The sequence below is a fragment of the Atractosteus spatula genome, unplaced genomic scaffold (assembly GCF_055471065.1).
Source record: "Atractosteus spatula isolate fAtrSpa1 unplaced genomic scaffold, fAtrSpa1.hap1 Scaffold_5, whole genome shotgun sequence".
NCBI classification, from domain to species: domain Eukaryota; kingdom Metazoa; phylum Chordata; class Actinopteri; order Semionotiformes; family Lepisosteidae; genus Atractosteus; species Atractosteus spatula.
In genome coordinates, this window is record NW_028296879.1 from 367,762 (window position 1) to 394,073 (window position 26,312).

Sequence of the window (26,312 nt, forward strand, 5' to 3'; positions counted from 1 at the left end):
GGCGGGGGCCCTGCTCTTTGATCTCCTGTCAACGGCCCGACAACGACCGCAGCCGCGGGGGGCGCCAGCCGGCCGGCCTCCTTAGCTTAGGCCCCTCCCACCAGCAGCAGCCGTGCCGAGTGAGCTGCAAGCGAAAGCGGACCGTCGGCACCTGCGGGCAGAGGCAAGGGGCAGCGCTCTCTCGGGAGGGACGGGGACACACACACACCTGCCTGCCTGCCGAAAAAAAGAAAGAAAAGGTGTATATACTAAGTTTTTTGGAGGGAAAACGGCCGGCTGTCGAAAGGGGCCCGCCTGCAAGGACGGGGACACACACACACACACACACACACACACACACACACACACACACAAGCCACGCCTGCCTCCCTGGAAAAAGGAGGAAAAAACTAAGTTTTTTGGAGGGAAAACGCACGGGAGCCGAAAAGGGGGCCGGCCTGCTTGCCGAGAGAGTCGAGGCGCGGGAAAGTGCACGGAGGGAGCACGGGAACGGGGAGGGGGAGAGAGAGAGACACAGAGACGCACAGATGGACGAGAGACGAGACCGGAGAGGAAGGAGCTCCGGTCCACCTCGCTTGCTTGCTAGCTACGTCTGTCTTTTCACCGCTGAGAGAAGGTAGTGCACCGTTCCCGGAGGCGCTGCAATACCGGGCCGATGCGTGGAGAGGACGGAGCAAGCTCCTGATCCAGCTCCCTGTTCCAAAAATCCGTTTAATATGTGGTCCCCCGATGGGGGACGTATCAGATATTAAACTGATAAGAACAGATACTACACTTGATCTTAGCCAAAAGGCCGAGAAGCGATGCCCGACGCCGGCCTTGGGCGGGCGCGCGGGCGTCCGGCTGGCGCGCAGCGGCGCAGGCCGACGCCTCTGGAGCCCGGTCCGCACGCGGCTGCCGGCCGCCCGGACTCCGCTCTCCCCCTCTCTTGCCTGCCTGCTTGCTCGCCTGCCTGCCCGCCAGTCCCGGGCGGGGGCCCTGCTCTTTGATCTCCTGTCAACGGCCCGACAACGACCGCAGCCGCGGGGGGCGCCAGCCGGCCGGCCTCCTTAGCTTAGGCCCCTCCCACCAGCAGCAGCCGTGCCGAGTGAGCTGCAAGCGAAAGCGGACCGTCGGCACCTGCGGGCAGAGGCAAGGGGCAGCGCTCTCTCGGGAGGGACGGGGACACACACACACCTGCCTGCCTGCCGAAAAAAAGAAAGAAAAGGTGTATATACTAAGTTTTTTGGAGGGAAAACGGCCGGCTGTCGAAAGGGGCCCGCCTGCAAGGACGGGGACACACACACACACACACACACACACACACACACACACACACAAGCCACGCCTGCCTCCCTGGAAAAAGGAGGAAAAAACTAAGTTTTTTGGAGGGAAAACGCACGGGAGCCGAAAAGGGGGCCGGCCTGCTTGCCGAGAGAGTCGAGGCGCGGGAAAGTGCACGGAGGGAGCACGGGAACGGGGAGGGGGAGAGAGAGAGACACAGAGACGCACAGATGGACGAGAGACGAGACCGGAGAGGAAGGAGCTCCGGTCCACCTCGCTTGCTTGCTAGCTACGTCTGTCTTTTCACCGCTGAGAGAAGGTAGTGCACCGTTCCCGGAGGCGCTGCAATACCGGGCCGATGCGTGGAGAGGACGGAGCAAGCTCCTGATCCAGCTCCCTGTTCCAAAAATCCGTTTAATATGTGGTCCCCCGATGGGGGACGTATCAGATATTAAACTGATAAGAACAGATACTACACTTGATCTTAGCCAAAAGGCCGAGAAGCGATGCCCGACGCCGGCCTTGGGCGGGCGCGCGGGCGTCCGGCTGGCGCGCAGCGGCGCAGGCCGACGCCTCTGGAGCCCGGTCCGCACGCGGCTGCCGGCCGCCCGGACTCCGCTCTCCCCCTCTCTTGCCTGCCTGCTTGCTCGCCTGCCTGCCCGCCAGTCCCGGGCGGGGGCCCTGCTCTTTGATCTCCTGTCAACGGCCCGACAACGACCGCAGCCGCGGGGGGCGCCAGCCGGCCGGCCTCCTTAGCTTAGGCCCCTCCCACCAGCAGCAGCCGTGCCGAGTGAGCTGCAAGCGAAAGCGGACCGTCGGCACCTGCGGGCAGAGGCAAGGGGCAGCGCTCTCTCGGGAGGGACGGGGACACACACACACCTGCCTGCCTGCCGAAAAAAAGAAAGAAAAGGTGTATATACTAAGTTTTTTGGAGGGAAAACGGCCGGCTGTCGAAAGGGGCCCGCCTGCAAGGACGGGGACACACACACACACACACACACACACACACACACACACACACACAAGCCACGCCTGCCTCCCTGGAAAAAGGAGGAAAAAACTAAGTTTTTTGGAGGGAAAACGCACGGGAGCCGAAAAGGGGGCCGGCCTGCTTGCCGAGAGAGTCGAGGCGCGGGAAAGTGCACGGAGGGAGCACGGGAACGGGGAGGGGGAGAGAGAGAGACACAGAGACGCACAGATGGACGAGAGACGAGACCGGAGAGGAAGGAGCTCCGGTCCACCTCGCTTGCTTGCTAGCTACGTCTGTCTTTTCACCGCTGAGAGAAGGTAGTGCACCGTTCCCGGAGGCGCTGCAATACCGGGCCGATGCGTGGAGAGGACGGAGCAAGCTCCTGATCCAGCTCCCTGTTCCAAAAATCCGTTTAATATGTGGTCCCCCGATGGGGGACGTATCAGATATTAAACTGATAAGAACAGATACTACACTTGATCTTAGCCAAAAGGCCGAGAAGCGATGCCCGACGCCGGCCTTGGGCGGGCGCGCGGGCGTCCGGCTGGCGCGCAGCGGCGCAGGCCGACGCCTCTGGAGCCCGGTCCGCACGCGGCTGCCGGCCGCCCGGACTCCGCTCTCCCCCTCTCTTGCCTGCCTGCTTGCTCGCCTGCCTGCCCGCCAGTCCCGGGCGGGGGCCCTGCTCTTTGATCTCCTGTCAACGGCCCGACAACGACCGCAGCCGCGGGGGGCGCCAGCCGGCCGGCCTCCTTAGCTTAGGCCCCTCCCACCAGCAGCAGCCGTGCCGAGTGAGCTGCAAGCGAAAGCGGACCGTCGGCACCTGCGGGCAGAGGCAAGGGGCAGCGCTCTCTCGGGAGGGACGGGGACACACACACACCTGCCTGCCTGCCGAAAAAAAGAAAGAAAAGGTGTATATACTAAGTTTTTTGGAGGGAAAACGGCCGGCTGTCGAAAGGGGCCCGCCTGCAAGGACGGGGACACACACACACACACACACACACACACACACACACACACACACAAGCCACGCCTGCCTCCCTGGAAAAAGGAGGAAAAAACTAAGTTTTTTGGAGGGAAAACGCACGGGAGCCGAAAAGGGGGCCGGCCTGCTTGCCGAGAGAGTCGAGGCGCGGGAAAGTGCACGGAGGGAGCACGGGAACGGGGAGGGGGAGAGAGAGAGACACAGAGACGCACAGATGGACGAGAGACGAGACCGGAGAGGAAGGAGCTCCGGTCCACCTCGCTTGCTTGCTAGCTACGTCTGTCTTTTCACCGCTGAGAGAAGGTAGTGCACCGTTCCCGGAGGCGCTGCAATACCGGGCCGATGCGTGGAGAGGACGGAGCAAGCTCCTGATCCAGCTCCCTGTTCCAAAAATCCGTTTAATATGTGGTCCCCCGATGGGGGACGTATCAGATATTAAACTGATAAGAACAGATACTACACTTGATCTTAGCCAAAAGGCCGAGAAGCGATGCCCGACGCCGGCCTTGGGCGGGCGCGCGGGCGTCCGGCTGGCGCGCAGCGGCGCAGGCCGACGCCTCTGGAGCCCGGTCCGCACGCGGCTGCCGGCCGCCCGGACTCCGCTCTCCCCCTCTCTTGCCTGCCTGCTTGCTCGCCTGCCTGCCCGCCAGTCCCGGGCGGGGGCCCTGCTCTTTGATCTCCTGTCAACGGCCCGACAACGACCGCAGCCGCGGGGGGCGCCAGCCGGCCGGCCTCCTTAGCTTAGGCCCCTCCCACCAGCAGCAGCCGTGCCGAGTGAGCTGCAAGCGAAAGCGGACCGTCGGCACCTGCGGGCAGAGGCAAGGGGCAGCGCTCTCTCGGGAGGGACGGGGACACACACACACCTGCCTGCCTGCCGAAAAAAAGAAAGAAAAGGTGTATATACTAAGTTTTTTGGAGGGAAAACGGCCGGCTGTCGAAAGGGGCCCGCCTGCAAGGACGGGGACACACACACACACACACACACACACACACACACACACACACACACAAGCCACGCCTGCCTCCCTGGAAAAAGGAGGAAAAAACTAAGTTTTTTGGAGGGAAAACGCACGGGAGCCGAAAAGGGGGCCGGCCTGCTTGCCGAGAGAGTCGAGGCGCGGGAAAGTGCACGGAGGGAGCACGGGAACGGGGAGGGGGAGAGAGAGAGACACAGAGACGCACAGATGGACGAGAGACGAGACCGGAGAGGAAGGAGCTCCGGTCCACCTCGCTTGCTTGCTAGCTACGTCTGTCTTTTCACCGCTGAGAGAAGGTAGTGCACCGTTCCCGGAGGCGCTGCAATACCGGGCCGATGCGTGGAGAGGACGGAGCAAGCTCCTGATCCAGCTCCCTGTTCCAAAAATCCGTTTAATATGTGGTCCCCCGATGGGGGACGTATCAGATATTAAACTGATAAGAACAGATACTACACTTGATCTTAGCCAAAAGGCCGAGAAGCGATGCCCGACGCCGGCCTTGGGCGGGCGCGCGGGCGTCCGGCTGGCGCGCAGCGGCGCAGGCCGACGCCTCTGGAGCCCGGTCCGCACGCGGCTGCCGGCCGCCCGGACTCCGCTCTCCCCCTCTCTTGCCTGCCTGCTTGCTCGCCTGCCTGCCCGCCAGTCCCGGGCGGGGGCCCTGCTCTTTGATCTCCTGTCAACGGCCCGACAACGACCGCAGCCGCGGGGGGCGCCAGCCGGCCGGCCTCCTTAGCTTAGGCCCCTCCCACCAGCAGCAGCCGTGCCGAGTGAGCTGCAAGCGAAAGCGGACCGTCGGCACCTGCGGGCAGAGGCAAGGGGCAGCGCTCTCTCGGGAGGGACGGGGACACACACACACCTGCCTGCCTGCCGAAAAAAAGAAAGAAAAGGTGTATATACTAAGTTTTTTGGAGGGAAAACGGCCGGCTGTCGAAAGGGGCCCGCCTGCAAGGACGGGGACACACACACACACACACACACACACACACACACACACACACACACAAGCCACGCCTGCCTCCCTGGAAAAAGGAGGAAAAAACTAAGTTTTTTGGAGGGAAAACGCACGGGAGCCGAAAAGGGGGCCGGCCTGCTTGCCGAGAGAGTCGAGGCGCGGGAAAGTGCACGGAGGGAGCACGGGAACGGGGAGGGGGAGAGAGAGAGACACAGAGACGCACAGATGGACGAGAGACGAGACCGGAGAGGAAGGAGCTCCGGTCCACCTCGCTTGCTTGCTAGCTACGTCTGTCTTTTCACCGCTGAGAGAAGGTAGTGCACCGTTCCCGGAGGCGCTGCAATACCGGGCCGATGCGTGGAGAGGACGGAGCAAGCTCCTGATCCAGCTCCCTGTTCCAAAAATCCGTTTAATATGTGGTCCCCCGATGGGGGACGTATCAGATATTAAACTGATAAGAACAGATTTTTTTTTATGTTTTATTAGAAATCAGTAAAAAACAGTACTTTCAAAAGTTTACTCTACCCTCCACCTTTACACCCATGTGATCAAGTCCTTCCATCTTTCGCGTGCTGCGGCGAATCCCCATCGGAGGACGTCCCACCGGATCTTCCGTGAGACGTCCCTCTTGACTCTCCTCAAGATGGCCGGCACTGACCTCTCCACGCCGTGTTTGACCAGCTCTGACCTCGCGTCCCACACGTGGAGCTTGGTCAGGCTGATCAGGAGCCACAGGAGAAACGCCGCATTCCACTTTCGGGAACCAGCCACGCCCTTCATCACCGTGTTCAGAGTCAGGAGGGACCCCAGGCCTACCTGTGCGTAGAGGTGCTGGCTGGACTTCCACACCCTCTGCACGAACCCGCACTCCCAAAAGACATGATTTACTGTTTCTTCCCCTGTGCAGCCGTGCCTCGGGCACTGGCTCTTCTTTGACAAGCCATGCGAGCACATGACGGCCCTGACCGCCATTCGACCCCACACGCCGAGCCAGTTCAGGTCCTTTAGTCTGTTATCCAGGCCCTTTGGCTGGGCCTGCTGCCAGATGTCACTGGGCACACCCAGGAGCGCTGGCCTGTCCAGTGCTGTGACCACCTGGTACATCTTCCTATGGCTCAGCGCGATGTCTTTGTCCCGTACCTCTGGGTGTGCCCTCAGCCACTGCACTGCGTGTCGGTAGTGCAGTGGGAGCCGCTCGGCCTTCGGGGTCGTGTTGCTCCATGCGGCCAGGTGTCTCATGCTCGCTGCCAGCCAGAGGCTCACGAACCGGCCACACAGGTGGGGCGGGTTTCCGTGCAGGATGACGCACAGGTTGGCAACGAAAACACAGTCCAACTTCACTGGGAAGTTTGGGATCCCTCTGCCTCCTTCCATGGTAGGTCTGCACATATCTATCCGGCGAATCCGTTCGTATGAGTGGCCCCAAACAAATGCAAAGACTGTTCTTACCAGTTCCTTCCTTTTCCTTTTAGGTAGGGGGTACACTACTGCCAGGTGGAGAAGCAAGGGCAGGATCTCCACCTTCAGCACCAGCGCCTTCCCTATCCATGTCAGGGATCGATGCTGCCAAAGGCCCAGCTTCTGCCTGATCTTCCGGAACCTGGCCTCCCAGTTCAGCCCTGAGGGGTCCAGGGTGTGAAATAGGACCCCCAGGATTTTCACCGGGCCGGCTGTCTCTTTCAGTCCTCCGGTGATCTCCGGTGCATACGGCCAGGTTCCAAAAAGCTTCACCAGGCTCTTGGCGCGATTCAGTTGGGCGCCGGTGCCTCTGGAGTAGGCCTCCACGATGTCCAACACTCTCCCCAGACTCCTGTCAGAACTGAGGAAGAGTGTCACGTCATCCGCGTAGGCCGCGGTTTTAGCTTCCTGCCCACCTCCACCTGGCACTTTAATTCCCTCCACTCCGGGATCCTTCCGTAAGGGATCCAGCAGCAGCTCAAGAAAGATGACATACAGCAGGGGCGAGAGTGGACATCCCTGTCGCACACCACACCTTACCGGAATCCTCCTCCCTACTGCTCCGTTGACTCTTACCCGGGACGTGGCGCCGTTGTAGAGCGCTTCGATCCACCTGACGAAAGCGTCAGGCAGACCCTTCCTCCTTAGGAGTGCCCACAGGGTCTCATGGTGGACCCGGTCGAACGCCTTCGCCTGATCTAGGCTCACCAGCATGAGCGGCAGGCCTCTGTCCTCCACCCAGGCGATGGTGTCCCGGATCAGCTGCAGGTTCCAGCTGATCTTCCGGCCTGCCACGCCACATGTCTGGTCCGCCCCGACCAGCTCCGGCATCACCGTTCTCAGACGGCCGCCCAGCACCCTGGCCAAGATCTTATAGTCCGTGCACAGGAGCTGGATCGGCCTCCAGTTTCCCAGGTCCGCCTTGTCTCCTCCCTTGTAGATCAGGGTCACGACGCCGGTCTTCATAGAGAGGCCCAGTTCATTGCTGTCCAGGGCCTCATTAAAGACCTGCACCAGAAAGGGCTCTAGCTGGTCCCAGAAGGTGCGGTAGAACTCCGCTGGTAGGCCGTCGACTCCGGGGACGGTCCCCTTCTTCAAACCAAACAATGCTGTCTTGATTTCCGCCCCCGTCACAGGCCCGACCAGCGAGGCGGGATCGTCCACCGCCTTCTCAACACCCTCCAGGAGCCTCTCCTTGGTGCTGGCGTCGATCTCCTTCTCCTGGAACAAGGTAGCGTAAAACCCTGTGGCACACTCCAGCATCCCAGGTAAGTCCGTGACTGCAGTCCCATCTTCGCGCCGCAAGCTTTCGAAGCAGCAGCGCTCCTGCTGCCTCCTCACGGCGCTGAAGAATTGGGGAGAGCACTGTTCTTCTCCCTCCTTCCAAACTCCCCGCAGCCTGAAAAGAAAGTTCTTTGCTCTCTGCAGCCACGTGTCTCTAAGCAGGCTCCTGACGATGGCAATCTTCTCGCCGTTGAAGGCGCCCCCCTGGTTCAGCTGCTCGTACAGTGCTTCTAGCTCCTCTTGGAGCTGGGCGCACTGGCGTTCCTCCAGACTCCGCCGGATCCAGCAGTATCGCCTGGTGACCGTCGCGAGAGTCTGTTTACACGATTCCCACCAGTGCACCGCCGAGCTAAAGAGCTCTCTTCTCCTCCCCAGGTCTTTCAGCACTGTCCCAATCTTCCTCCGATATCTCTCCTCTTGTAGAACTTGTTTGTTCAGCTTCCAGTACCCAGCCTGGAAGCGCGGGTCCTCAACACCGAAGGAGATCGTGAGCAGCTGGTGATCCGAGAACCAGGTAGGGGTCACTTGCCTGCTCAATGTTGTCCACTTCACAGTAGAGAGGATGTAGTCGAGGCGTCGAAAACTTCCTCTCCCGTTGTCCCAGGTGTGGTGTGCAACGTTCTGAAACCCGTCTCGAAGGCCGAAATCTGCGATCAAGGACCTCAACAGATGAACTCCCTGGCCGTGCGGGTCTCCCAGGTCGATGTTGAAGTCGCCGCCGACAATCAGCTCCCTGTTGGTATACAGCACGGGCTCCAGGTCTTTCAAAAAGGAGCCCTGCTGTCTTCTGTCTGCTGGGGCGTACACGCTGACTAACCTTATCTTCACTCCCCTCCAGGTTCCGTCCACCGCCAGCAGACGTCCGGGAATCACTGAGCTGACTGTTTGGGCGGCGAACCCTGGCAAGCCGCACAGGATACCCACGCCAGAAGAGTTCACCCCTCCGACGCTCCACCACGAGGGACCCCTCCTCCACTCCCTCTGAAGGGTCCTCACGTCGTCGAGGTCCTTGAGATGGACTTCCTGCAAAAAGGTCACATCCAACTTCCTTCGAGACAGGTAGGAAAACACTGCCGCTCTCTTCTCCTGCTTCCTCAGACCCCTCACGTTAGCTGTTGCAACTGTGAGGGTCATGGCGGGTCTTGAGGGAGACTGTCACTCTCCATTCCCTCCGAGCGGCTGGAATCCGGAGAGCTCGCCGTCCCTGCTGTACTTCCTGAGCTGCCATCCTCCGTGTCCATGAACTGGACTGGGGTATCCGGGGCCTCTTGCTCGGGAGTAAGCGGTGCAGGCAGGCAGGCGACTACAGGGCTGCCTTCGTCTGTCACGTTGCCCGACACTGAAAAGACGGCCATCGGTACCGCCCCTGACCCCTGCCCTGGGGGGAGAGATTCCGAGGTGCTTTCGGCCTCGGAGTCGCTCAAGGCCGACGAGACTCCCTCCTCCTCTTCCATCCCCTCAGAGTCTGCGAGGTCTCCCGGGTCTTCCTCCTGGCCTTCCTCCTCGACCGTCTTCTTCTTCTTCTCCTGCGTCTCTTGCCGGCGTTTTCCTGCCCGCAGCCTCTTCGTCTTCCTCTTCTGCCCCGCGCTCTGCAGGGCCACCATCCCCTCCTCCTCTGCTGGCGTCGGTGCAGGCGCAGTTCTTCCCCCGCCCATCAGGGGGCGCCCCTTCCTCACCACTTCCGCCCAGGTTCCAGCCCCTCCGTCCGCTCCCCGCGATGTTCCCGGTCGTTCGCTATCCGATCCCCGGGCTGCCTCCCGCTGCTCCATGTCTGAGCCCCACGATGTTCCTGGACGCTCACCATCCTCTTCTCCCTGGCGCTCCTCCTCCACCTGTTCCCGTCCCTGTTTCCTTCCTCCCCTCTTCTCTCCCTTACCGGGGGGCCTGCTGCTCGTCGGCCGGCCTTCCCCCTCGCTGGCCTCATCCGCCTGCCTGATCCACTCCTTAACCGCCTCCTCCGTGGCCGCCTTCTCCGTGGCCGTTCTCTCCTTGGCCGTCCTCTCCGTGGCCGCGCCCCTCTTACTGCACTGCCGGAAAAGGTGGCCTCTGTCCCCGCACAGGGAGCACTCCTTCACCTGGCAGTCTCGGGTGTGGTGTCCCGGGCGGCCGCACTTCCCACACTTCTCCGCCGTACATGCCCCCTCACGGTGCCCGGTGGTCCGACACTTCCTGCAAAAGTCAGGCTGGTCCCAGTAAAACATGTACCCCCTACCTCCTCCGATTGCGAATGTGGCCGGTGGGTGGCTGTATCCGTCCTTTGAATCCTTGTCCCGCCTCAGATCCACCAGGTACCGACGCTTTCCCGTCCACACAGTGCGTGTGTCGCTGAGCACCAAAGGCCCAGTTCTCACATCCACATACCTGCTCAGGAAGGTAGTCACGTCGGCATCCGTCACAAAGGGGTCAAACATGTGCAAAACCACCCACCTCTTGCTGTCGCACTGCAATCCACCACACTCATACTCCCGGAATCCGCCGCTCTTAATGATGTCATTGCATTTCCCTACCATTCTTTTGTGGATGTCCGCACTGATGAAGGTGGTGTCGATGAACTTCTGTGGCTGGTTCCCCTGCACGCACTTGATCTCTGCTGCCTTCAGCCCCAAAGCACCAAACAGGACATCATCCTCAAATTGCTCCCTTCCTGGTGGCGCCGTCTCCGGTTTCCAATGGAAGCGGAGGGTCCACTTGATGCTGGGGTCCTTCCCAGCCCTCCTCGCCTCTCCTGGCTCTGCAGCCATGGTTGGGAGCAGCCTTTCGGCCGCCAAACAGCCAAGAGATGCAAAGCCGGGTAGAAAAAGAAAATCAAAGGTTCCGACGTCCAAAAGGCAAAAAACGTAATCCAAAAGCAATCCGGGTCAATCCAAGGCAATCCAAAACGTGTCTCCGCAACGCTGTCCTCTCGGTCTCCTCTCACGGTCTCTCCGCCGCCGCCCTTCTCGTCCCCCAGCCAAGTCTTCAAGCCGCGGGCCTGCCACGTACTTTTCCGATCTTAGCCGAAAGGCCGAGAAGCGATGCCCGACGCCGGCCTTGGGCGGGCGCGCGGGCGTCCGGCTGGCGCGCAGCGGCGCAGGCCGACGCCTCTGGAGCCCGGTCCGCACGCGGCTGCCGGCCGCCCGGACTCCGCTCTCCCCCTCTCTTGCCTGCCTGCTTGCTCGCCTGCCTGCCCGCCAGTCCCGGGCGGGGGCCCTGCTCTTTGATCTCCTGTCAACGGCCCGACAACGACCGCAGCCGCGGGGGGCGCCAGCCGGCCGGCCTCCTTAGCTTAGGCCCCTCCCACCAGCAGCAGCCGTGCCGAGTGAGCTGCAAGCGAAAGCGGACCGTCGGCACCTGCGGGCAGAGGCAAGGGGCAGCGCTCTCTCGGGAGGGACGGGGACACACACACACCTGCCTGCCTGCCGAAAAAAAGAAAGAAAAGGTGTATATACTAAGTTTTTTGGAGGGAAAACGGCCGGCTGTCGAAAGGGGCCCGCCTGCAAGGACGGGGACACACACACACACACACACACACACACACACACACACACACAAGCCACGCCTGCCTCCCTGGAAAAAGGAGGAAAAAACTAAGTTTTTTGGAGGGAAAACGCACGGGAGCCGAAAAGGGGGCCGGCCTGCTTGCCGAGAGAGTCGAGGCGCGGGAAAGTGCACGGAGGGAGCACGGGAACGGGGAGGGGGAGAGAGAGAGACACAGAGACGCACAGATGGACGAGAGACGAGACCGGAGAGGAAGGAGCTCCGGTCCACCTCGCTTGCTTGCTAGCTACGTCTGTCTTTTCACCGCTGAGAGAAGGTAGTGCACCGTTCCCGGAGGCGCTGCAATACCGGGCCGATGCGTGGAGAGGACGGAGCAAGCTCCTGATCCAGCTCCCTGTTCCAAAAATCCGTTTAATATGTGGTCCCCCGATGGGGGACGTATCAGATATTAAACTGATAAGAACAGATACTACACTTGATCTTAGCCAAAAGGCCGAGAAGCGATGCCCGACGCCGGCCTTGGGCGGGCGCGCGGGCGTCCGGCTGGCGCGCAGCGGCGCAGGCCGACGCCTCTGGAGCCCGGTCCGCACGCGGCTGCCGGCCGCCCGGACTCCGCTCTCCCCCTCTCTTGCCTGCCTGCTTGCTCGCCTGCCTGCCCGCCAGTCCCGGGCGGGGGCCCTGCTCTTTGATCTCCTGTCAACGGCCCGACAACGACCGCAGCCGCGGGGGGCGCCAGCCGGCCGGCCTCCTTAGCTTAGGCCCCTCCCACCAGCAGCAGCCGTGCCGAGTGAGCTGCAAGCGAAAGCGGACCGTCGGCACCTGCGGGCAGAGGCAAGGGGCAGCGCTCTCTCGGGAGGGACGGGGACACACACACACCTGCCTGCCTGCCGAAAAAAAGAAAGAAAAGGTGTATATACTAAGTTTTTTGGAGGGAAAACGGCCGGCTGTCGAAAGGGGCCCGCCTGCAAGGACGGGGACACACACACACACACACACACACACACACACACACACACACACAAGCCACGCCTGCCTCCCTGGAAAAAGGAGGAAAAAACTAAGTTTTTTGGAGGGAAAACGCACGGGAGCCGAAAAGGGGGCCGGCCTGCTTGCCGAGAGAGTCGAGGCGCGGGAAAGTGCACGGAGGGAGCACGGGAACGGGGAGGGGGAGAGAGAGAGACACAGAGACGCACAGATGGACGAGAGACGAGACCGGAGAGGAAGGAGCTCCGGTCCACCTCGCTTGCTTGCTAGCTACGTCTGTCTTTTCACCGCTGAGAGAAGGTAGTGCACCGTTCCCGGAGGCGCTGCAATACCGGGCCGATGCGTGGAGAGGACGGAGCAAGCTCCTGATCCAGCTCCCTGTTCCAAAAATCCGTTTAATATGTGGTCCCCCGATGGGGGACGTATCAGATATTAAACTGATAAGAACAGATACTACACTTGATCTTAGCCAAAAGGCCGAGAAGCGATGCCCGACGCCGGCCTTGGGCGGGCGCGCGGGCGTCCGGCTGGCGCGCAGCGGCGCAGGCCGACGCCTCTGGAGCCCGGTCCGCACGCGGCTGCCGGCCGCCCGGACTCCGCTCTCCCCCTCTCTTGCCTGCCTGCTTGCTCGCCTGCCTGCCCGCCAGTCCCGGGCGGGGGCCCTGCTCTTTGATCTCCTGTCAACGGCCCGACAACGACCGCAGCCGCGGGGGGCGCCAGCCGGCCGGCCTCCTTAGCTTAGGCCCCTCCCACCAGCAGCAGCCGTGCCGAGTGAGCTGCAAGCGAAAGCGGACCGTCGGCACCTGCGGGCAGAGGCAAGGGGCAGCGCTCTCTCGGGAGGGACGGGGACACACACACACCTGCCTGCCTGCCGAAAAAAAGAAAGAAAAGGTGTATATACTAAGTTTTTTGGAGGGAAAACGGCCGGCTGTCGAAAGGGGCCCGCCTGCAAGGACGGGGACACACACACACACACACACACACACACACACACACACACACACACAAGCCACGCCTGCCTCCCTGGAAAAAGGAGGAAAAAACTAAGTTTTTTGGAGGGAAAACGCACGGGAGCCGAAAAGGGGGCCGGCCTGCTTGCCGAGAGAGTCGAGGCGCGGGAAAGTGCACGGAGGGAGCACGGGAACGGGGAGGGGGAGAGAGAGAGACACAGAGACGCACAGATGGACGAGAGACGAGACCGGAGAGGAAGGAGCTCCGGTCCACCTCGCTTGCTTGCTAGCTACGTCTGTCTTTTCACCGCTGAGAGAAGGTAGTGCACCGTTCCCGGAGGCGCTGCAATACCGGGCCGATGCGTGGAGAGGACGGAGCAAGCTCCTGATCCAGCTCCCTGTTCCAAAAATCCGTTTAATATGTGGTCCCCCGATGGGGGACGTATCAGATATTAAACTGATAAGAACAGATACTACACTTGATCTTAGCCAAAAGGCCGAGAAGCGATGCCCGACGCCGGCCTTGGGCGGGCGCGCGGGCGTCCGGCTGGCGCGCAGCGGCGCAGGCCGACGCCTCTGGAGCCCGGTCCGCACGCGGCTGCCGGCCGCCCGGACTCCGCTCTCCCCCTCTCTTGCCTGCCTGCTTGCTCGCCTGCCTGCCCGCCAGTCCCGGGCGGGGGCCCTGCTCTTTGATCTCCTGTCAACGGCCCGACAACGACCGCAGCCGCGGGGGGCGCCAGCCGGCCGGCCTCCTTAGCTTAGGCCCCTCCCACCAGCAGCAGCCGTGCCGAGTGAGCTGCAAGCGAAAGCGGACCGTCGGCACCTGCGGGCAGAGGCAAGGGGCAGCGCTCTCTCGGGAGGGACGGGGACACACACACACCTGCCTGCCTGCCGAAAAAAAGAAAGAAAAGGTGTATATACTAAGTTTTTTGGAGGGAAAACGGCCGGCTGTCGAAAGGGGCCCGCCTGCAAGGACGGGGACACACACACACACACACACACACACACACACACACACACACACACAAGCCACGCCTGCCTCCCTGGAAAAAGGAGGAAAAAACTAAGTTTTTTGGAGGGAAAACGCACGGGAGCCGAAAAGGGGGCCGGCCTGCTTGCCGAGAGAGTCGAGGCGCGGGAAAGTGCACGGAGGGAGCACGGGAACGGGGAGGGGGAGAGAGAGAGACACAGAGACGCACAGATGGACGAGAGACGAGACCGGAGAGGAAGGAGCTCCGGTCCACCTCGCTTGCTTGCTAGCTACGTCTGTCTTTTCACCGCTGAGAGAAGGTAGTGCACCGTTCCCGGAGGCGCTGCAATACCGGGCCGATGCGTGGAGAGGACGGAGCAAGCTCCTGATCCAGCTCCCTGTTCCAAAAATCCGTTTAATATGTGGTCCCCCGATGGGGGACGTATCAGATATTAAACTGATAAGAACAGATACTACACTTGATCTTAGCCAAAAGGCCGAGAAGCGATGCCCGACGCCGGCCTTGGGCGGGCGCGCGGGCGTCCGGCTGGCGCGCAGCGGCGCAGGCCGACGCCTCTGGAGCCCGGTCCGCACGCGGCTGCCGGCCGCCCGGACTCCGCTCTCCCCCTCTCTTGCCTGCCTGCTTGCTCGCCTGCCTGCCCGCCAGTCCCGGGCGGGGGCCCTGCTCTTTGATCTCCTGTCAACGGCCCGACAACGACCGCAGCCGCGGGGGGCGCCAGCCGGCCGGCCTCCTTAGCTTAGGCCCCTCCCACCAGCAGCAGCCGTGCCGAGTGAGCTGCAAGCGAAAGCGGACCGTCGGCACCTGCGGGCAGAGGCAAGGGGCAGCGCTCTCTCGGGAGGGACGGGGACACACACACACCTGCCTGCCTGCCGAAAAAAAGAAAGAAAAGGTGTATATACTAAGTTTTTTGGAGGGAAAACGGCCGGCTGTCGAAAGGGGCCCGCCTGCAAGGACGGGGACACACACACACACACACACACACACACACACACACACACACACACAAGCCACGCCTGCCTCCCTGGAAAAAGGAGGAAAAAACTAAGTTTTTTGGAGGGAAAACGCACGGGAGCCGAAAAGGGGGCCGGCCTGCTTGCCGAGAGAGTCGAGGCGCGGGAAAGTGCACGGAGGGAGCACGGGAACGGGGAGGGGGAGAGAGAGAGACACAGAGACGCACAGATGGACGAGAGACGAGACCGGAGAGGAAGGAGCTCCGGTCCACCTCGCTTGCTTGCTAGCTACGTCTGTCTTTTCACCGCTGAGAGAAGGTAGTGCACCGTTCCCGGAGGCGCTGCAATACCGGGCCGATGCGTGGAGAGGACGGAGCAAGCTCCTGATCCAGCTCCCTGTTCCAAAAATCCGTTTAATATGTGGTCCCCCGATGGGGGACGTATCAGATATTAAACTGATAAGAACAGATACTACACTTGATCTTAGCCAAAAGGCCGAGAAGCGATGCCCGACGCCGGCCTTGGGCGGGCGCGCGGGCGTCCGGCTGGCGCGCAGCGGCGCAGGCCGACGCCTCTGGAGCCCGGTCCGCACGCGGCTGCCGGCCGCCCGGACTCCGCTCTCCCCCTCTCTTGCCTGCCTGCTTGCTCGCCTGCCTGCCCGCCAGTCCCGGGCGGGGGCCCTGCTCTTTGATCTCCTGTCAACGGCCCGACAACGACCGCAGCCGCGGGGGGCGCCAGCCGGCCGGCCTCCTTAGCTTAGGCCCCTCCCACCAGCAGCAGCCGTGCCGAGTGAGCTGCAAGCGAAAGCGGACCGTCGGCACCTGCGGGCAGAGGCAAGGGGCAGCGCTCTCTCGGGAGGGACGGGGACACACACACACCTGCCTGCCTGCCGAAAAAAAGAAAGAAAAGGTGTATATACTAAGTTTTTTGGAGGGAAAACGGCCGGCTGTCGAAAGGGGCCCGCCTGCAAGGACGGGGACACACACACACACACACACACACACACACACACACACACACACACACACAAGCCACGCCTGCCTCCCTGGAAAAAGGAGGAAAAAACTAAGTTTTTTGGAGGGAAAACGCACGGGAGCCGAAAAGGGGGCCGGCCTGCTTGCCGAGAGAGTCGAGGCGCGGGAAAGTGCACGGAGGGAGCACGGGAACGGGGAGGGGGAGAGAGAGAGACACAGAGACGCACAGATGGACGAGAGACGAGACCGGAGAGGAAGGAGCTCCGGTCCACCTCGCTTGCTTGCTAGCTACGTCTGTCTTTTCACCGCTGAGAGAAGGTAGTGCACCGTTCCCGGAGGCGCTGCAATACCGGGCCGATGCGTGGAGAGGACGGAGCAAGCTCCTGATCCAGCTCCCTGTTCCAAAAATCCGTTTAATATGTGGTCCCCCGATGGGGGACGTATCAGATATTAAACTGATAAGAACAGATTTTTTTTTTTTTTTTTTTATTACAAAGTACAAAAATCCATAAATCCAAACTCGGTATAACAAAGGCCCCAAATATCAAACCTAATTCACAAATACACCAAACTTAAATCAACCAGTCATTAGCATAACCCCACCCTATATGCAAATCAATCACTCCCCTAATTCTAAACTATTCCCATACTCAAAACACATAAACCCCCAAAACCCATCGTTCACATCTTCAAACTTTTACATAATGCATCATACAACGTCTTGCTAATCTGTGTACGTTCCTCCCTCGTTTCCCCATCTATTCGAAACCCACCCGGAGTATCCCCTTCCTTCACAAGTTCTATACTACACCCTGGGAACTTCCGTTCCACTTCTTGCACTGTGGCCAAGCATGTCTTCGGTTTCACCTTTATCCGTTTCTGCCACTCCTGGCTTACTTCAACCGTCGTCCACTCCTCACAAATCTTGTTCTCCTTCCACGGTTGATGCCCCTCTGTGCACCCACTTTTACTTACACGCCCGCCCTTGCTCCCTCCTTTCCCAGTGCCCTCCACTATAACAGGCCTCTTCTTCCCACTTTTCCTCCCCCCCGCAGCCCCTGCAGGCCCTAAGGGTGGAAAATTCTCCTCAGTTAACTCAACTTCTGGCACCTTCACTGCAGATACAAAATCCCACGGTATACCCGGCAACGGTACTTCGATGTGCCCTGCCTTCTCCCATTCTATTCTACACTGTTTCGCATATGCTGCATGCTCCCTCTCAACATCACTATCTGTAAGGTCCCAGGCATGCGTTCTATCATCTTGGGCGTTACTACTTCCTCCTGTCACACATACATTTGTAACTGCCCCTCCCACCTCCTCAACTCTAGTCTCTACCACACGCCTCTCTGCTCGTTTATTGCCCGTACCAACCTCCCTCACCTCACTGCCACTAGATACCGCCCCGTCCTCGTTTATACCCATTTGTTTTCCCACCTTCTCTCTCGGACACCCCGCACTTTCTCCAACAGTCATACTTTCCACAACTTCCACCTTTGACATCTCTGCTTGTACTTCATCCGTCAACACCTCCACATGTTCACCAGTAACCCTCTCCATACTCCCACCCATCCCCTCCTTACCTACCTCCCTAACTACACTAACCTCCTGACTCCTAACACTCTCATCCCCCACGCCTTCCTTATCTTTCTTCATCCCCTCCTTTTCCTTCCCCCTCATGCCCCCCGCACACTCTCCTATAGCCATCCTAACTACATCCTCCACTTCCTGCCTCGTAACTTGTGTAACCTCCCTCACCTCCACCACTAACTCACAATTACCCCTCACCACACTCTCATCTACACCCTCCTTATCTGATGTCTTTATCACACTACCCCCTACTGGTCCATCTGCACCTAACCCTTCACGCAACTGGACCTCTTCCTCCTTACCCTCTACACCTACTCCTGCAGTTCCCATTTCATTTTTCCCCACCCTATCCACATCCTCCTCTTGCGCACTGTTTAACACCGCGTTCCCATCAGTGACCCTCTCCTTTCCTTCTAACTTATCTTGTTCAACCCTGACCTTCGTTCTTCCCACACAGTTCCTATATATGTGACCTGACTCCCCACAAGAAAAACATCGGACCTCTTTCCTACAATCCCTCAATACATGTCCCTGTTCCTTACACCGACTACAAAACACTGTTGTACATTTTGCAGCATAATGACCCAGAACCCCGCATTTCCTACATGCGAGGGGCTGCCCTGGGTAAACCAGGTATCCCCTCTCTGTCCCGATCTCAAAAAACGCGGGGGGGTGCAACACCCCTCCCTCTTCCGTACCCCCAAACCGTAACCTCATCCAGTAGATACGTTTGCCCGTCCAAACCCCCTCAGAGTCCAAATCCCTCTCCCCCTTCCCCTGCAACAACACAAATTCATTTAAAAACCCATCAATGTCCTCTTCTGAAACAAAGGGATCAAAAACAAAAACAGTCATTTTCCGTAAACTTCCGGCAAACATAGGATTCACACGGAAAAGGCTCAACGGGGCCTTTCCCTTTCTCTCCAAAATCTTCCTCCATAACTCAAAACAGAGCTCGCTCGAAACCAAAGTTAATTCAAAAACCCCGCGGTCACAATAGTCCTGCAAACATAGAATGTCCGACAGTTTCACCTCCAAAACTTCTTTCAATACAAAGGTCTTGAACTTATCTCTAGTCCAAGTCCCGGATTCTTCTCGGTCTCGCAAAGTGAAACGGATGGAGTCCTTCCGTCGCTCCTTCCTCGACCAAGGATGTCCCGCCTCCATCTCCAGCCGCAGATCCAAAGCACACTTCCAGGTCGCCAGAACACTCCACCACCGTCTCCCGTTCTCGTCCACTGGCCAGCAATTCCACTCGTCACCACCGACGTCTCGATCCTCCAAGCTCCAACCCAACGCTCAGCTCCTCCGGTCAATCCTTCTCCCGCTGCATCACTCCTTCCAGCCTTCCTTGTCCTCCCGCCGCCTTCCCGACCCTCTGACTAAGACCTCGGAATTGCGGGCTTGCCGGCTTAAACCTTGATCTTAGCCAAAAGGCCGAGAAGCGATGCCCGACGCCGGCCTTGGGCGGGCGCGCGGGCGTCCGGCTGGCGCGCAGCGGCGCAGGCCGACGCCTCTGGAGCCCGGTCCGCACGCGGCTGCCGGCCGCCCGGACTCCGCTCTCCCCCTCTCTTGCCTGCCTGCTTGCTCGCCTGCCTGCCCGCCAGTCCCGGGCGGGGGCCCTGCTCTTTGATCTCCTGTCAACGGCCCGACAACGACCGCAGCCGCGGGGGGCGCCAGCCGGCCGGCCTCCTTAGCTTAGGCCCCTCCCACCAGCAGCAGCCGTGCCGAGTGAGCTGCAAGCGAAAGCGGACCGTCGGCACCTGCGGGCAGAGGCAAGGGGCAGCGCTCTCTCGGGAGGGACGGGGACACACACACACCTGCCTGCCTGCCGAAAAAAAGAAAGAAAAGGTGTATATACTAAGTTTTTTGGAGGGAAAACGGCCGGCTGTCGAAAGGGGCCCGCCTGCAAGGACGGGGACACACACACACACACACACACACACACACACACACACACACACAAGCCACGCCTGCCTCCCTGGAAAAAGGAGGAAAAAACTAAGTTTTTTGGAGGGAAAACGCACGGGAGCCGAAAAGGGGGCCGGCCTGCTTGCCGAGAGAGTCGAGGCGCGGGAAAGTGCACGGAGGGAGCACGGGAACGGGGAGGGGGAGAGAGAGAGACACAGAGACGCACAGATGGACGAGAGACGAGACCGGAGAGGAAGGAGCTCCGGTCCACCTCGCTTGCTTGCTAGCTACGTCTGTCTTTTCACCGCTGAGAGAAGGTAGTGCACCGTTCCCGGAGGCGCTGCAATACCGGGCCGATGCGTGGAGAGGACGGAGCAAGCTCCTGATCCAGCTCCCTGTTCCAAAAATCCGTTTAATATGTGGTCCCCCGATGGGGGACGTATCAGATATTAAACTGATAAGAACAGATACTACACTTGATCTTAGCCAAAAGGCCGAGAAGCGATGCCCGACGCCGGCCTTGGGCGGGCGCGCGGGCGTCCGGCTGGCGCGCAGCGGCGCAGGCCGACGCCTCTGGAGCCCGGTCCGCACGCGGCTGCCGGCCGCCCGGACTCCGCTCTCCCCCTCTCTTGCCTGCCTGCTTGCTCGCCTGCCTGCCCGCCAGTCCCGGGCGGGGGCCCTGCTCTTTGATCTCCTGTCAACGGCCCGACAACGACCGCAGCCGCGGGGGGCGCCAGCCGGCCGGCCTCCTTAGCTTAGGCCCCTCCCACCAGCAGCAGCCGTGCCGAGTGAGCTGCAAGCGAAAGCGGACCGTCGGCACCTGCGGGCAGAGGCAAGGGGCAGCGCTCTCTCGGGAGGGACGGGGACACACACACACCTGCCTGCCTGCCGAAAAAAAGAAAGAAAAGGTGTATATACTAAGTTTTTTGGAGGGAAAACGGCCGGCTGTCGAAAGGGGCCCGCCTGCAAGGACGGGGACACACACACACACACACACACACACACACACACACACACACACACAAGCCACGCCTGCCTCCCTGGAAAAAGGAGGAAAAAACTAAGTTTTTTGGAGGGAAAACGCACGGGAGCCGAAAAGGGGGCCGGCCTGCTTGCCGAGAGAGTCGAGGCGCGGGAAAGTGCACGGAGGGAGCACGGGAACGGGGAGGGGGAGAGAGAGAGACACAGAGACGCACAGATGGACGAGAGACGAGACCGGAGAGGAAGGAGCTCCGGTCCACCTCGCTTGCTTGCTAGCTACGTCTGTCTTTTCACCGCTGAGAGAAGGTAGTGCACCGTTCCCGGAGGCGCTGCAATACCGGGCCGATGCGTGGAGAGGACGGAGCAAGCTCCTGATCCAGCTCCCTGTTCCAAAAATCCGTTTAATATGTGGTCCCCCGATGGGGGACGTATCAGATATTAAACTGATAAGAACAGATTTTTTTTTTTTTTTTTTTTATTACGAAAGTACAAAAAACAACAGAACAATGTACAGAACAAAATCAAGACCCCAACAGAAATAAACCCTTCCATCTCTCCTTGGCTGCAGCGAAACCCCACCTTGTAATGTCCCATTTCACCCTTCTTGTTATGTCAAACACAACTTTCCAAATAATAGAATTTGCGGTAACCTCCCTCCCATGTTCAACAAGCTCTTTTCGAGATGCCCAAATTTGAAACTTAACTAAACTAATCACTAACAAAAGCAAAAAATTACAATTCCATTTTCTCGGCTTCGACACCCCCTTCATGACTGCCGTGCTTGTTGGCTTGAAGGTATCTAGAACCCGGGCCCCCAACCATTCACACCGTCCCCACACCTCCTGTGCAAACCGGCACTCCCAAAAAACATGCAGGACTGTTTCTGTTTCTGTACAGCTGGAGCGAGGACACTTGTCTTGTCTGGTCAGGCCATGGCTGTGCAGGATCTCCCTCACTGGCAGGCGATTCCAGACGACCATCCAGTTAAGATCTTTGAGCCTGTTATCGAGGCCTGCGGGCTGGATTTGTCTCCATGCTTCCTCGGTAACCCCGACCACTACCGAATTCCCCTTCTCCGTCGCCAACCTGTGAAGGGCCTTGTGATCTAACAACATTTGTCCCTCCCTGGCCTCTGGATGTTTCCTAATCCATTTGACTGCATGCGCGTAGTGTGCGGGCAGTCGCTCTGCCTTAGGTGTTGTGTTAGACCATGGTACTAAATGTCTAATTGATGCCGCGAACCAGAGCCTCATGAAATGTACACAAGGATGGTCCGGGTCACTACACAGTGTTTTACACAGTCCTGCCACAAAGAGGGCATCCAGCTTAGCTGGCAGGTTGGGAACTGCCCTTCCGCCCTCTGCTATAGGCCTATACATATCCACGCGAGCGACATATTCATATCTCCCGCCCCATATGAAGCGGAAGACAGCTCGCACCAAGTCCTGCCGAAGGCGAACTGGTAGTGGGAATACCCCTGCCAGGTGAAGTAACAGGGGTAACACGTCCACCTTAATGACCAGGACCTTTCCTGTATAGGAAAGAGACCTGGTCTGCCACAATCCTAATTTCTGATTCACCTTCGACAGTTTGTTCTCCCAATTGGCCGTAGCCGAGTCACCCGTGTGGAAATGAACCCCCAGAATCTTTAAGGGACCCGTTTCTATAGGGAGGTCGCCGACTACATCTCGCCTGTCCTTCCAGTTCCCAAAGTATTTCACCGCGCACTTGGTCCTGTTTAAATAGGACCCCGTGCCGGCGGCCAGTTCTTCCAGGATCTGTAATACTCTGTATAAACTCCTGTCCGTGGTCAAGAACAGTGAGATGTCGTCGGCGTAGGCTGCGACCTTCACTTGTTCGCCCTTGCTGCCTGGGACTGTTACTCCCTCAATGAGGGGATCTGTGCGGATGGCGTGTAAGAGGGGCTCGGTGTACAAGACGTACAACAGGGGAGACAGGGGGCACCCCTGCCTCACTCCGCGGCCGACCGGTACCCCGGGGCCCAGATTCCCATTCACGCGCACCCTCGTTACAACGCCGTTATACAGGATCTGAATCCACCTCACAAACCCCTCACTCACTCCCAGACTCCTCAGCACTTCCCATAGGAAGGCGTGGTGGACCCTGTCGAAAGCCTTACTTTGGTCGAGGCTTACCAGCATAAATTCCAGCCCTCGGTCCTCTACCCAGGCTATCGTGTCCCTGACGAGGTGGAGATTCCACGATATTCTTCGGCCGGCAACACTGGACGTTTGGTCTCTACAGACCAGATCTGGCATAACCTTCCTCAGCCTCATGCCCAGTGCTCTGGCGAGGATCTTATAATCGGTACAGAGCAACTGGATCGGCCTCCAGTTTTCCAGATCCGCCTTGTCACCTTTCTTATGGATTAGGGACAGCACCCCGGTCTTCATTGTGGTCCCTAGTTCTCCAACCTGCAAAATTTCCTCGTAAACAACCATGAGCATAGGCCATAACTGATCCCAAAACACAACAAAGAAGTCTATGGGCAAACCATCAATGCCAGGGGCGGTTCCCCTTCGTAAGCCGGCCATAGCCTCCTTCAGTTCTTGGGCCGTCAGAACCCCGTCCAGACCTTGAGCAAACTTGGCTCTTCCCTCAATGCCCTTCAACCAGACCTTCCATCGGCTCGAGTCCACTGATGTCTCCGCGAACAAAGACCTGTAGAAGTCGGAAGCGCACTCCACCATTTCAGGTACGTCTGAGGTCACCGAACCATCGGCCCGGCGCAACGCTTCGAAACAGGTCTTAGACTGTCGCGCGCGAACCGAGCCGAAGAAGCGGGATGAGCACTTTTCATCGGCCTCAATAAGTTCACCCTTCAGTCTGAACAGGAAGTCTTTGGCCCGTGCAGCCCAGATTTCTTGAAGACTGTGCTTGATTTCTGCAGCCCTCTTTGCATTAAAGGTGCCGCCCCTGTTGAAGGCCACGTACAGGCCTTCTAGTTCTTTTTGTAGCACTTCTAAGGCCTCTCTACCCTTAGACTTCTTCTGTCGGCTATAGCTCATGGAAGCCCGAGCTATGGCCTTTTTACAGGCCTCCCACCAGTGCACGGCCGACGGGAAACTCCACCTGTTCCTTTGGAAACGCTCCAAGACACTCCCTATCCGGGCACGATATTCGGCCTCGGACAGGATTTGGGTATTAAGTTTCCAATTACTTGGTCTGAAGCGGGAGCCGCCAAGAGACACGGTAACCGATAACACCAGATGGTCTGAATACCAAACAGGAACCACCTGCCTCGACCGTGTCACCCCCTTTAGGGTGGTGAATATGTAATCGAGTCGCCTGAAGGAGTCCCGCCCATTGCTCCAAGTGTACGCCTTGGAGGCCGGCCCCGCTCCTTCGAAACAGTCCTGCAGTTTGAAGTCCTTAATTAAACCTTTCAGCCCACGCACACCCGATCCTCGCACATCACTCGCGTCAACATTAAAATCCCCCCCTATTATTACCTGCCTGTTGGTAAATAAAAGCGGCTCGAGATCTTTAATAAAGCCCGCCTGTAATCGTCTTTCTGTGGGCCCATATACTGCTATAAGCCTAAGTTTTATTCCCTCCCACACCCCATCTACCGCCAGAATCCGACCAGGAACCACCGAGTCGACCTCGCTTGCTCTGAAGTTTGGGGTGCCGCAGAGTATCCCCACTCCTGAGGAGTGCACGCCCCCCACGCTCCACCAGGAGTCGCCATCTGACCAGTCCTTCTGGAAGTCCAAGACGTCTTTCCTTGAACTCAGGTGGGCCTCCTGCACAAAATAAAAGCTACAACAACGTTCGGACAGGTCTTTAAAAACGCTGGTTCTTTTGATTTTATTTTTCAGACCCCTGGCATTTACGGTGCAGAGTGTGCACTCCATGCAGGTCGGGGAGGATGTTTTACCAACTCCGGGCCAGTCGGGTAACCTGGGAATTTTGCCGTCTTGAGTCGATCTACTGTGGGAACCTCATCAGGTCTGGACTTCCCAAAGGGCTATCCCCCACCGACATCACGAAGTGCGGGGGTGTCGCTGGGGAGTCAAGGCCGAGGAGGAGGTCCGTGTCGGAGCGGGCTACCCCGCCGCATGGCAGGGACCCGCTTTCCTCTGAACTGCTCGACTCGTCGTGTTCTTGCCCTCCGACTTCGCCAATCGCCGCAACCCCGACCGCTGGGTCTAGAGGTTGCGCGACCAGAACAGGGGCTTCACCAGCCCCACCTTCTTCTTCCCCTCCTTTTTCTTCCCTGTCTGCTTCTTCCTCCATCTGAGACTCTTCCTGTTCCTCTTCTTCTTCCTCTCCTTCGCTGCTTGATTCTCCAGTGTCCTCGTTTATCTCCTCACTTTCGCTTTCTGACTCCTCCTCTGCTTCTCCGTTCACTCCTAGAGCTTCCCCTCCCTCAGGTTCCCGATCTGGCTGGATCTCGTCTTCGCCCTCCATAGCGGCCTCGTACTCATCTTCGGAAGGTACGTTCATTTCCCCCTCAGAAGATTGGGAAATTTCCTTGGTCCGTTTCTCGTCCCTCCCTGCGCCGTCCTCATCTGAAACCTCCAGGTGTCTTCTCTTCTTCTTCTTTTTCCTTCCCACAGTAGTCCAGTCATTGTCCGGAGAACCCTCTGCTGGAATTGTCCTCACCTCCTCTGCCGGATCCTGTGCTCCGGGCATCAGCCCGGGGATTGACTCCCGCCTTGATGCTGTATCCAGCGCGCTCCGTCTGTCGTCCCGGTGAGTACTTGGTTCTCCAGGCTGTGCGGATTTGCCGGACACCACCGACGCAAAGCTGCGGGTTTTGACGGGGCATGCCCTGTACAAGTGCCCCGGCTCTCCGCACAAGTTACACAGCTGCTGGAAGCTGCAAGCAGTAGCCACGTGTCCCGTGCGACCACACCGTCTGCAGACCTCAGTACTGCATTCCGCCGCAAGATGCCCCTCTTGTCCGCACCTTCGACACGTCTGCGGCTGACCGGAATACATGAGGTAACCCCTGTTAGGTCCGATGGTGAAGTTGGCTGGGGGGTACAACACACCTCCTGGTGTTGTTGGGCTTTGCCGCAACCTCACCAGGTACCTCCTCTTAAAGGTCCAGATCCTCTCTTCGTCCACCACCTTCTGGCCGCCTCCCTGGACGTCAACAAATCTGCGGAGGAAGGTAACAATATCGGGCTCCGGTACATGAGGATTATACATGTGAACGATCAAGGAACGTAATTCTCGTGCGAATAGGGGTTCGATGTAAAACTTTGCCAATGGTTCTTCATCCTTCTTCCTTTCAGCCTCATTCCACATCCTAGAGCATTCTTCATCGGAGGTAAGCGTCACATCAAAGGTAAACTTAGACTGGAAATCTTGGACTCCTAGAATGTTTTTCCACTCAACTTGAAGTGCCTGAAACAAGATCTTCCTTTCAAAGTGCCCTCTGTTCATCCATTCAACATGCTCTTCCGCACTCTTCAAAACAAAGCGCACCGTGCGGCTCATCTGCCCCTCACGGGACAGAGGCCGCCCGGCCGCCGAGTAAGAAGGCAACTCACCCGGAGTCACCGTTGTCGCCATCCGGAAGTCCCACCTTCGCCCCCTGAGCGCAACCCAGAGCGGCTCCGGTGGAGCCTCAGATCTTCCTGGA

General features: G+C 59.0%; 14 non-coding genes across 14 annotated transcripts; all 14 read right to left on the reverse strand.

Annotated features, from left to right (window-relative positions):
- Nucleotides 1-614: 614 nt before the first annotated feature.
- On the reverse strand, nt 615-805 carry LOC148806555 (U2 spliceosomal RNA). Its single transcript, XR_016089363.1, has one exon. It is a non-coding gene; the product is annotated as a U2 spliceosomal RNA (small nuclear RNA).
- Nucleotides 806-1,580: 775 nt separating this feature from the next.
- Nucleotides 1,581-1,771, reverse strand: LOC148806556 (U2 spliceosomal RNA). Its single transcript, XR_016089364.1, has one exon. It is a non-coding gene; the product is annotated as a U2 spliceosomal RNA (small nuclear RNA).
- Nucleotides 1,772-2,548: 777 nt separating this feature from the next.
- Nucleotides 2,549-2,739, reverse strand: LOC148806557 (U2 spliceosomal RNA). The gene has a single exon (XR_016089365.1). It is a non-coding gene; the product is annotated as a U2 spliceosomal RNA (small nuclear RNA).
- A 777-nt stretch (nt 2,740-3,516) lies between these two features.
- Nucleotides 3,517-3,707, reverse strand: LOC148806558 (U2 spliceosomal RNA). Its single transcript, XR_016089366.1, has one exon. It is a non-coding gene; the product is annotated as a U2 spliceosomal RNA (small nuclear RNA).
- A 779-nt stretch (nt 3,708-4,486) lies between these two features.
- LOC148806559 (U2 spliceosomal RNA) lies at nt 4,487-4,677 on the reverse strand. The gene has a single exon (XR_016089367.1). It is a non-coding gene; the product is annotated as a U2 spliceosomal RNA (small nuclear RNA).
- Nucleotides 4,678-5,456: 779 nt separating this feature from the next.
- On the reverse strand, nt 5,457-5,648 carry LOC148806560 (U2 spliceosomal RNA). Its single transcript, XR_016089582.1, has one exon. It is a non-coding gene; the product is annotated as a U2 spliceosomal RNA (small nuclear RNA).
- Nucleotides 5,649-11,677: 6,029 nt separating this feature from the next.
- LOC148806561 (U2 spliceosomal RNA) lies at nt 11,678-11,868 on the reverse strand. Its single transcript, XR_016089368.1, has one exon. It is a non-coding gene; the product is annotated as a U2 spliceosomal RNA (small nuclear RNA).
- Nucleotides 11,869-12,645: 777 nt separating this feature from the next.
- Nucleotides 12,646-12,836, reverse strand: LOC148806562 (U2 spliceosomal RNA). Its single transcript, XR_016089369.1, has one exon. It is a non-coding gene; the product is annotated as a U2 spliceosomal RNA (small nuclear RNA).
- Nucleotides 12,837-13,615: 779 nt separating this feature from the next.
- On the reverse strand, nt 13,616-13,806 carry LOC148806563 (U2 spliceosomal RNA). Its single transcript, XR_016089371.1, has one exon. It is a non-coding gene; the product is annotated as a U2 spliceosomal RNA (small nuclear RNA).
- A 779-nt stretch (nt 13,807-14,585) lies between these two features.
- LOC148806564 (U2 spliceosomal RNA) lies at nt 14,586-14,776 on the reverse strand. Its single transcript, XR_016089372.1, has one exon. It is a non-coding gene; the product is annotated as a U2 spliceosomal RNA (small nuclear RNA).
- Nucleotides 14,777-15,555: 779 nt separating this feature from the next.
- On the reverse strand, nt 15,556-15,746 carry LOC148806565 (U2 spliceosomal RNA). Its single transcript, XR_016089373.1, has one exon. It is a non-coding gene; the product is annotated as a U2 spliceosomal RNA (small nuclear RNA).
- A 783-nt stretch (nt 15,747-16,529) lies between these two features.
- On the reverse strand, nt 16,530-16,723 carry LOC148806566 (U2 spliceosomal RNA). Its single transcript, XR_016089586.1, has one exon. It is a non-coding gene; the product is annotated as a U2 spliceosomal RNA (small nuclear RNA).
- Nucleotides 16,724-20,029: 3,306 nt separating this feature from the next.
- Nucleotides 20,030-20,220, reverse strand: LOC148806567 (U2 spliceosomal RNA). Its single transcript, XR_016089374.1, has one exon. It is a non-coding gene; the product is annotated as a U2 spliceosomal RNA (small nuclear RNA).
- Nucleotides 20,221-20,999: 779 nt separating this feature from the next.
- On the reverse strand, nt 21,000-21,195 carry LOC148806568 (U2 spliceosomal RNA). Its single transcript, XR_016089603.1, has one exon. It is a non-coding gene; the product is annotated as a U2 spliceosomal RNA (small nuclear RNA).
- Nucleotides 21,196-26,312: the final 5,117 nt, after the last annotated feature.